Genomic DNA, 9638 nt, shown 5'->3' with positions numbered 1-9638 from the left:
CGGGAGAGGGCACAGCACGGCCGGGAAGCGGGAGAGCCTGAGGTCTGGGGAGGAAGCAGGGGCGCAGTGGGTGCCCTGTGTGGGGCCGAGAGGGCAGGGAAGCCAGGCGCGAGCGGGCGGCAGACCGAGGGGACAGGGAACAAAGACAAAGAGAGGAGAGGGCTGGAGTGAGACCAAACGCTGGGGGAGGAGAAGGGAGACTGAGGCACGGGGGCTGAAACACGGGCGTGGAGCGACGAGGAGAGTCAGAGGCTCCAAAGGGCGGGCAACCGGGGACAGGCCAGGGGAGACGGCGAAGACGGAATCAAACCTGGTTCTGGGCTCAGGCCACAGAGGCCGCAGACCTCCCCTTGGGGCAGCCCAGCCCTCAGCCCACAGTCTCCATCCTTCCCCTCCTCCCGCCAGGCAGGCGAGCTCCCTCCACCCCCGCCTCCAGCCTCCAGCCTGGACCGCTGGTCCCTCCCTCCAGGGGAGGCCCGCTCAGTCCCACTCCGGCCTCCCAGTCCAGCAGCTCTGGCTTCCTCTCACCTCCAGCTCAGTCCTGGGTCCCAGTCCCCCCAGCCTCAGGCCTTTGGGGTCCCAGGTCTGAAGCTGCCAATGCTGCCCGGCTTTGTCCGCCCCGCAGGGCGGGAGCAGCTGCCCCAGCCAGCTGCCTCGGCTTCAACGTGACCATGGCAACCCAGCCGGCGGCCCCCGCAGAGGGGGAGGGAACAGCCTGGCCCCGGAGAAAGGGAGGGAGAGGCCAGAACTGAGAAACTGAAGCAAAGGGAGACCACAGACAAAGAGCCCCCAAACAAAGGGGGGTGGGGGGAGGCAGGTCGGAGAACGCTGCGGCGCGGCGGGGCGCTGGGCCTGCTGAGGGGGAGGGTCCAGGCGGGGACTGTCCGCCCGGAGGTGGGAGAAGGGAGCGCGGGGTTGACTGGCGGGTCCTTTGGAGGTCTCCTGAGTCCCTCCAGTCCACATTCTTCTCTGTTTTTGCCCCCTGGGGAGAACCAGAGTTCCAGTTCCTTTTTTCCTTTTTTAAATATATTTGTATTGGTTTCTGAGAGGAAGGGAGACGGGGGAGACAGAAACATCAACGATGAGAATCATGGATCAGCTGCCTCCTGCGGGCCCCACACTGGGGACGCAGAGCCGCAACCCAGGCACGTGTCTTGACTGGGAATCCCACGGTGACCTCCTGGTTCGTAGGTCGGCGCTCAATCACGGGGCCATACTGCTGGGCAAGGGTACCAGTTCCTAGTTGGTTGCCCCCAGTTGTACCAGTGTCCATAAGTCACCCTTAATTTCCAAGAATAACCCCAATTTTAAACATAGTCTGGCCTGTCCCTCTGAAGTACAAATGTCCTTGTCAGACAATGTCCAATTCTTGGTTCAGAAACTAGGTCCCCCAAGCCAAAGGTGGCTGGTTGGACTGGAGGGGCAGGGAGGGAGGAGGAAGCACTGATGCCTCTCACAGCACCATGGAGGGGGGCGGGGGGGGGGCGGGGAGACTGAGCAAGCATGGCCCTGTCTGAGAGGCCAGCAGTGAGCTTGCCACTCGCATCTGCATCCCAGACCCCTGCCCTCAGGACGGAGAGGTAATGCGGCCCTGCCCCAGGAGCCTGCTGCTATGGTCTTGTGCGATGCGATGCAGCTGCAAGGGGCCGGCCCTCTGATGGAAGCAACAACCCAAACCCCACCAACCTGAGTTCCTCCCTCTGTGGTTTCTCATGTGTCACTTGGGTCTGAGTTCCACCTCCCAATTCATTCCTCAGTTAGTGAGGGTTTGTCAGCACAGGGGTCTGACAGTAAGAGCTATGAAACATGCACTCCCCGTCTTCCCAGTATTTACAGTCAGAGGCGGAGGCAGGCATGTCCGTGTGTGTGCACACACGTATGTGTGCATGCACGTCTGTATGTATGTACTAGTGTGTGTGTGTGTGTGTGTGTGTGTGTTGATAAAGACTCACTGGAACTTTCAGCAGCCTGGAGGGCCTCTGGGAAGAGCTAGGGCTTATGGAAGTTCTCCCCCCTCAGTAGTAGTGAGAACCCTGCAGGAGAGCCCTCAGGAAGAACTCTATGTTGGCAATAAAGCTCCCTGGTTCTGTTCCCTCCCTTAGCTTCCTTTCCCTTTGTAAACAGCCCTCCATCTTGGCACGAAAGCAGAGGCGCCCTGGCTGCCATGCCAGCATCACTGGGTGGCAGCCGGTTCTTTTCCTGAATAAATCCTTTCTGGTGATGGAACACTAATTGACATTGTTTTCAGTCGCCGTGTGTGTGTGTGTGTGTGTGTGTGTGTGTGTGTGTGTGTGTGTGTGTGATCACAGAATGCAGTGTGGCCCGTGGGTCCTCTGGGCTGCAACGCTGTCCTCCTGAGAGGAGAGGAAGGCTGGAGAGTGCAGAGATGAGGGTGGACAGGGTGTGTGGCTGACAGACAGAGTCTGTCCAGGTGAGGAAACCGAGAGGCAAAGTGAGCTTCTCCTGAAGGCGGGAGGAAGAGCCTGGAGGTTTGAGCCGGAAACCCCGTGATTAGGTTTGTGTTATTTTACAAGCGGTTTCTGTCAGCAGAGTGCTGGGTGCACAGTGCAGAACAAGGCTGCAGGGAGGGAGGCTTACCCATCAGTCCCTCCACACACCTGGCGCTGCCCCCAGCCCCCCCCCCCTCCCCCCGCCCCCCCCCCCCCGACTGGAATGCCAGGAGGAAGTGGGAGCTCCTCTTGACCCTGGAAGTCAAGGTCAGTGCTAAGATAGTGTTTCTCAAACTGAGGTCCCTGGACTCCTTAGGACCTGTGAGTGCCCTGTGGAAATGCTGGCATTTTCCTGGTGTTTTCCCTTATCATCTAATCGCCTCTTTGTGGCCTCTGAGGTGGGTGGGCAGGGCTCTTCGTAAGAAGGGAACCGCGTCCAGAGAGGCTGCGCCGTGCCTGGGTCTGTGGCAAGTTGCTGCTTCCCACGCAGCACTTGGCCTGGATGCTCCACCTTATGCCTCCAGAGTTGGTGGGCCTCTGTGAGGCTGGGTGCTCACCTGAGCCTCTTAGGTCCGCCCCCTCCCACCCCCTCTCCCCAACACCACCACCTTTCCTCCGTCTTTTGCTGGCCTCGAGGTCCCTGCAATGAACAGGAGAGACACTGGGGTGCTTGCTGCACAGGTGACCTACACCGCTGCAGGGAAAGAAGTCAGTCTGTGGGCAGAGCCGCTGGGAGCTGGGGGAGGGCACAGCTGAGAGGCTGTGGGGACCTTAGGGCAGCTGCAGGGCTCCTCAGGGTGAAACACCTGACAGTCACCCCTCAGAAATGTGGCTCACAGACAGCATTTAGACTCTTCACTTTGTCTTCTATTGTCGTTGGCCAAGCGCCTGTGGCATTCTCAGCAGCCCCTGGCCACTTCCTGTGATGATCACTGGCCTTGCTGGTTGCCAGGCTCTGCCCTTGGCACTTTCCCGTTTGGCCCTCACCGTGGCTCTGTGAAGTGGCATTTTAAAATATGCCCGCTTTACAGGCACAGAAACTGAAGGTAGAGAAGTCGAGTCACTTGCCCGCAGACACACACAGCAACATGCAGATCTAGAATTCACACTCGAGTTCTTTTGACTCCAAAGCCGAAACTAGACTGGAGAGCCTCCGTCATCATTATTGTTAGGGTCGCCGAAGGAGGAACGTACGAAGCCAAAAGGCTTAAAGAATTATAAATGTATTAGAGGCCCGGTGCACGAAATTTGTGCACTGGGGGTGGGGGGTGTCCCTCAGCCCAGCCTGCACTCTCTCTAATCTGGGACCCCTCGGGGGATGTCTAACTGCTGGTTTAGGCCTGAACCAGCAGTTGGACATCCCTCTCACAATCCAGGACTGCTGGCTCCCAACCACCTGCCTGCCTGCATACCTGATTGCCCCTAACCGCTTCTGCCTGCCAGCCTGATTGCCCCTTAACCACTCCCCTGCCAGCCTGATCGAAGCCTAACTGCTCCCTTGCTGGCCCGATTGCCCCCAACTGCCCTCCCCTGCTAGCCATATTGTGGCGGCCATCTTTTGACCACATGGGGGTGGCCATCTTGTGCAAGGATGTGACGGTCAGTTTACATATCACTTCTTTATTATATAGGATTGTTACATCTGCCAGCAGAAGGGCTGAGACCAAGCTGGCATCAGCGGGGCAGAGTAGGGGGAGTGTGATATTTATGTCCCTTGTAAGAGTAACGGGTGGGACCAGGTGCAGGTGGGGGCCACGTGTAGGCCGGTTTACTGGAAGCTGAACAGGACAATCGCTGGGAGGGGGTTGAGCCTAACAGATATTTTCCCAACTCGAGGGTCTGTAACAAACCCTATCCCTTCCTTTACAGTCCTTGAAGGTCTTGTAACTTTCCTCATCTCCCAGACTAGCAGTGGCCGGAATCATTCTTGTGTGTGTACAAGGCATGAACAGAGACCCAACAATGGCAAAAGATCAGTTGAAGGTCACCCAGGAAGTCAAGGTCAGTGCTATGATAGTGTTTCTCAAACTGAGGTCCCTTAGGACCCATGAGTGCCCGGTGGAAATTATTCGAGTCCATGTTTTCATCTCATCGGTAGTTTTTAAAAAGCATCATAAGCACGCTCCGGCTCACATGTAACCAACCTCGGCTGCACGGGAGGGCCTGCATTCGGTTCTGCCACCTTCTCAGGGTCGAGTTAGCACTTCTTAATGGCCTGGGTTGCATTTGTACCAGGTGAAGTCCAGCAGACATGTACTGACAAAGATTTCTTAGTAATTTGAGGAGGCAAGCGGGAGGTTGGAGTGGGGGCACTGAGTCACCATCAGGCACCCAGTGGAATGCTGTGAGTTTCAGAAGAGCCTGCAGTAGGCAGTGCTTTAGTGGGTCATGTCCCAGCAGCAACTGCATTTCAGAAACATGGCTCTTCATCACATCCAGTGAGACAGCCAGTCAGCCAGGTCATCGGACCGGGAACGGAGACACTTAACCGGCCAAGCAGTTCGCAGCCATCTAGTAAATCGCAAAATCCTATCTTTCCTAAACCAAGGACACTTCAAAGTAAATGGTTTGCACTTCTCACCAACCAGAGGGTAAATAGCTTAAGTCACCCCACTCAGGGAGGCAGATAGCAGAAATCCAATTCATTCCATTTGCCAACCATACCCTAGGATGGATGAAGTTAAGGGACTAAATCTCATGTTGGCGCATCAGCATAAAGCTGATGAATATTCTATTGAGAGGCTCCCCTAAGACCTCCCTTAAACCCCCAGTCTTTAAAAACCTCTCAAAACAAAAGTCCCAGCCTGTGCTCTCCCTCTGTAGAGTGCACCATACCTTTCCTTCCCCTCTTCTTCCGTAACAGGTGTGTCTCCTAAACTCTAAGGGACCCCTTGGGACTTGCAACCAGGGGAGCAGCAGCTCCTCCCAGGCTAACCCCTGAACCTGACCCCAATGCCCCCTTTACTCTAACTCCCCAGAGAGCTAGAGCAGCCCAGCGTGGGCGGTCCTGTTGCTGCTGTCCTAGGCCCTTCCTTGTTGTGTTTCACTGTCCTCCACTTTATTAAACGTCCTCTCAAAATCACTTGGTCTCCTGTTGTGAAATCTTCCTGCCTGAAGTCAAGAACCCGCTCAGGGCCAGGTCCTCTTTTCAGTAACAAAATTGCTGTTCATTTAAATTGCTTTCATACTTTTTTTAAAAATTAAATCTTTATTGTTCAGATTATTACAGTTGTTCCTCTTTTTCCCCCCCATAGCTCCTCTCCACCCAGTTCCCACCCACCCTCTGCCCTTACCCCCGCCACCCACAATTCTCATCCATAGGTGTACAATGTTTGTCCAGTCCTTTCCCACACCCACACACCCCTTTCCCCCCCGAGAATAGTCAGCCCACTCCCTTTCTATGTCCCTGATTCTATTATATTCACCAGTTCATTCTGATCATCAGATTATTTATTCACTTGATTCTTAGATTCACTTGTTGATAGATGTGTATTTGTTGTTCATAATTTGTATCTTTACCTTTTTCTTCTTCTTCCTCTTCTTAAAGGATACCTTTCAGCATTTCATATAATACTCGTTTGGTGGTGATGAACTCCTTTAGATTTTCTTATCTGTGAAGCTCTTTATCTGACCTGCAATTCTGAATGATAGCTTTGCTGGGTAAAGTAATCTCGGTTGTAGATTCTTGGTATTCATCACTTTGAATATTTCTTGCCACTCCCTTCTGGCCTGCAAAGTTTCTGTTGAGAAATGAGCTGACAGTCGTATGACTGACTCCCTTGTAGGTAACTGAGTTTCTTTCTCTTGCTGCTTTTAAGATTCTCTCTTTGTCTTTTGCTCTTGGCATTTTAATTATGATGTGTCTTGGTGTGGTCCTCTTTGGATTCCTTTTGTCTGGGGTTCTCTGCACTTCCAGGACTTGTAAGTCTATTTCTTTCACCAGGTAGGGGAAGTTTTCAGTCATTATTTCTTCAAATAGGTTTTCAATATCTTGCTCTCCTCTTCTTCTGGCACCCCTATAATTCGGATGTTAGTACACTTGAAACTGTCCCAGAGGCTCCTTACACTATCTTCATATTTTTGGATTCTTTTTTCTTTTTTTGATTAGTTAAATCTTTATTGTTCAGATTATTACAGTTGTTCCTCTTTTTCCCCCCCATAGCTCCTCTCCACCGAGTTCCCACCCACCCTCTGCCCTTACCCCCGCCACCCACACTTCTCATCCATAGGTGTACAATGTTTGTCCAGTCCTTTCCCACACCCACACACCCCTTTCCCCCCCGAGAATAGTCAGCCCACTCCCTTTCTATGTCCCTGATTCTATTATATTCACCAGTTCATTCTGATCATCAGATTATTTATTCACTTGATTCTTAGATTCACTTGTTGATAGATGTGTATTTGTTGTTCATAATTTGTATCTTTACCTTTTTCTTCTTCTTCCTCTTCTTAAAGGATACCTTTCAGCATTTCATATAATACTCGTTTGGTGGTGATGAACTCCTTTAGATTTTCTTATCTGTGAAGCTCTTTATCTGACCTGCAATTCTGAATGATAGCTTTGCTGGGTAAAGTAATCTCGGTTGTAGATTCTTGGTATTCATCACTTTGAATATTTCTTGCCACTCCCTTCTGGCCTGCAAAGTTTCTGTTGAGAAATGAGCTGACAGTCGTATGACTGACTCCCTTGTAGGTAACTGAGTTTCTTTCTCTTGCTGCTTTTAAGATTCTCTCTTTGTCTTTTGCTCTTGGCATTTTAATTATGATGTGTCTTGGTGTGGTCCTCTTTGGATTCCTTTTGTCTGGGGTTCTCTGCACTTCCAGGACTTGTAAGTCTATTTCTTTCACCAGGTAGGGGAAGTTTTCAGTCATTATTTCTTCAAATAGGTTTTCAATATCTTGCTCTCCTCTTCTTCTGGCACCCCTATAATTCGGATGTTAGTACACTTGAAACTGTCCCAGAGGCTCCTTACACTATCTTCATATTTTTGGATTCTTTTTTCTTTTTTTGATTAGTTAAATCTTTATTGTTCAGATTATTACAGTTGTTCCTCTTTTTCCCCCCCATAGCTCCTCTCCACCGAGTTCCCACCCACCCTCTGCCCTTACCCCCGCCACCCACACTTCTCATCCATAGGTGTACAATGTTTGTCCAGTCCTTTCCCACACCCACACACCCCTTTCCCCCCCGAGAATAGTCAGCCCACTCCCTTTCTATGTCCCTGATTCTATTATATTCACCAGTTCATTCTGATCATCAGATTATTTATTCACTTGATTCTTAGATTCACTTGTTGATAGATGTGTATTTGTTGTTCATAATTTGTATCTTTACCTTTTTCTTCTTCTTCCTCTTCTTAAAGGATACCTTTCAGCATTTCATATAATACTCGTTTGGTGGTGATGAACTCCTTTAGATTTTCTTATCTGTGAAGCTCTTTATCTGACCTGCAATTCTGAATGATAGCTTTGCTGGGTAAAGTAATCTCGGTTGTAGATTCTTGGTATTCATCACTTTGAATATTTCTTGCCACTCCCTTCTGGCCTGCAAAGTTTCTGTTGAGAAATGAGCTGACAGTCGTATGACTGACTCCCTTGTAGGTAACTGAGTTTCTTTCTCTTGCTGCTTTTAAGATTCTCTCTTTGTCTTTTGCTCTTGGCATTTTAATTATGATGTGTCTTGGTGTGGTCCTCTTTGGATTCCTTTTGTCTGGGGTTCTCTGCACTTCCTGGACTTGTAAGTCTATTTCTTTCACCAGGTAGGGGAAGTTTTCAGTCATTATTTCTTCAAATAGGTTTTCAATATCTTGCTCTCCTCTTCTTCTGGCACCCCTATAATTCGGATGTTAGTACACTTGAAACTGTCCCAGAGGCTCCTTACACTATCTTCGTATTTTTGGATTCTTTTTTCATTTTGCTTTTCTGGTTGGGTGTTTTTTTGCTTCTTCATATTTCAAATCATTGACTTGATTCTGGCAATCCTCTGGTCTGCTGTTGGGAGGCTGTATAATATTCTTTATTTCAGTCAGTGTATGCTTAATTTCTAGTTGGTCCTTTATCACAACCTCAAGGGTCTCATTAGATTTCTTGTAGGGCTCATTAAGTTTATCGGCGGTTTCTAGAAAATTCTTGAAAAACCTAAAATGTGTGGTTTTGAACTCTATATCCAGTAGTTTGCTGTCCTCCATTTGTGTCATTTGTGACCTGTTTTTTTGTCTCCGCATTTTCTATGCTTCCCTGTGTTGATAGCGTGGCTTTCTGTGTTAGGTGTCCTATAGGGCCCAGTGGCTCAGCCTCCCCAATTACCTGAGGTGGACACTCTTCGTGCACCCCTTTGTGGGCTGTGTGCACAGTCTTGTTGTAGTTAAGCCTTGATTGTTGTAGGTATCACTGGGAGGAATTGACCTCCAGGCCAATTGGCTGTGAGAATCAGCTGTGTCTACAGTGGGAGAACTTCTGTGCTGGAGACATCCTTCTGCAGCAAGACTTGCTTCAGTGGGGCTTTGGTGCTCACTGAGTCTGCCCCCTGAGTGTGTCCTTTATGGATCTGAGGAGTTGTAATCTGGATGGTCTCACTCTGACCACTGGGTACACTGGCTCTTGGATCTCTAAGGAGGTTCTAATTTAGCCTCTGCCTGAGGCTACCCAGCAGGAGCTATGGAGAGATTCCTCTCCTTTGTTTGGGGTTTGGAGTTGTCCAGATGAGGACCAGCTGTGAACCAGTGCAAACTGCTGTGGGGCTTTGGGCCTTCTTTTAGAAATTCTGGGTCTCTCTGAGTCAGCTGCAGTTTGTTAGGTAATTTTCAGGTTGCAAAGGGCCAGGCCTTTCATATGCAAGAGCCTCTGTGCACAGCTTGGGTGGGGCGGGGCCTCAGGGGATCAACAGGGTGGCACAAGCAGCTATGACTGCTCCTCAGTCCTACCTTAAGAGGCCCCACTTCTCAGTGTCCCGGTAATCGCTGCAAGGACCTCTGAAAGAAAGCCGCTCTTAAGTTCCGACTGATGCCAGACAGTCCAGTTTCTCCCTGTATGAGTTTGGGTCCCCAGAGACTCGCCTGGAACTGGAGGTCAGAGCTGTTGGGAGCTTCAGACTCCCTCCCGATTGAAAAATACAACCATGTCCTCAGTTTCCAGCCCTCTCCATGTGCACCGCGTCCTCAGCTGCCAGACCTTTCGGCGTGTGCATCT

The sequence above is a fragment of the Myotis davidii genome, unplaced genomic scaffold (assembly GCF_000327345.1).
Source record: "Myotis davidii unplaced genomic scaffold, ASM32734v1 scaffold988, whole genome shotgun sequence".
Lineage (NCBI taxonomy): Eukaryota > Metazoa > Chordata > Mammalia > Chiroptera > Vespertilionidae > Myotis > Myotis davidii.
Note: the sequence above shows the minus strand (reverse complement) of the source record.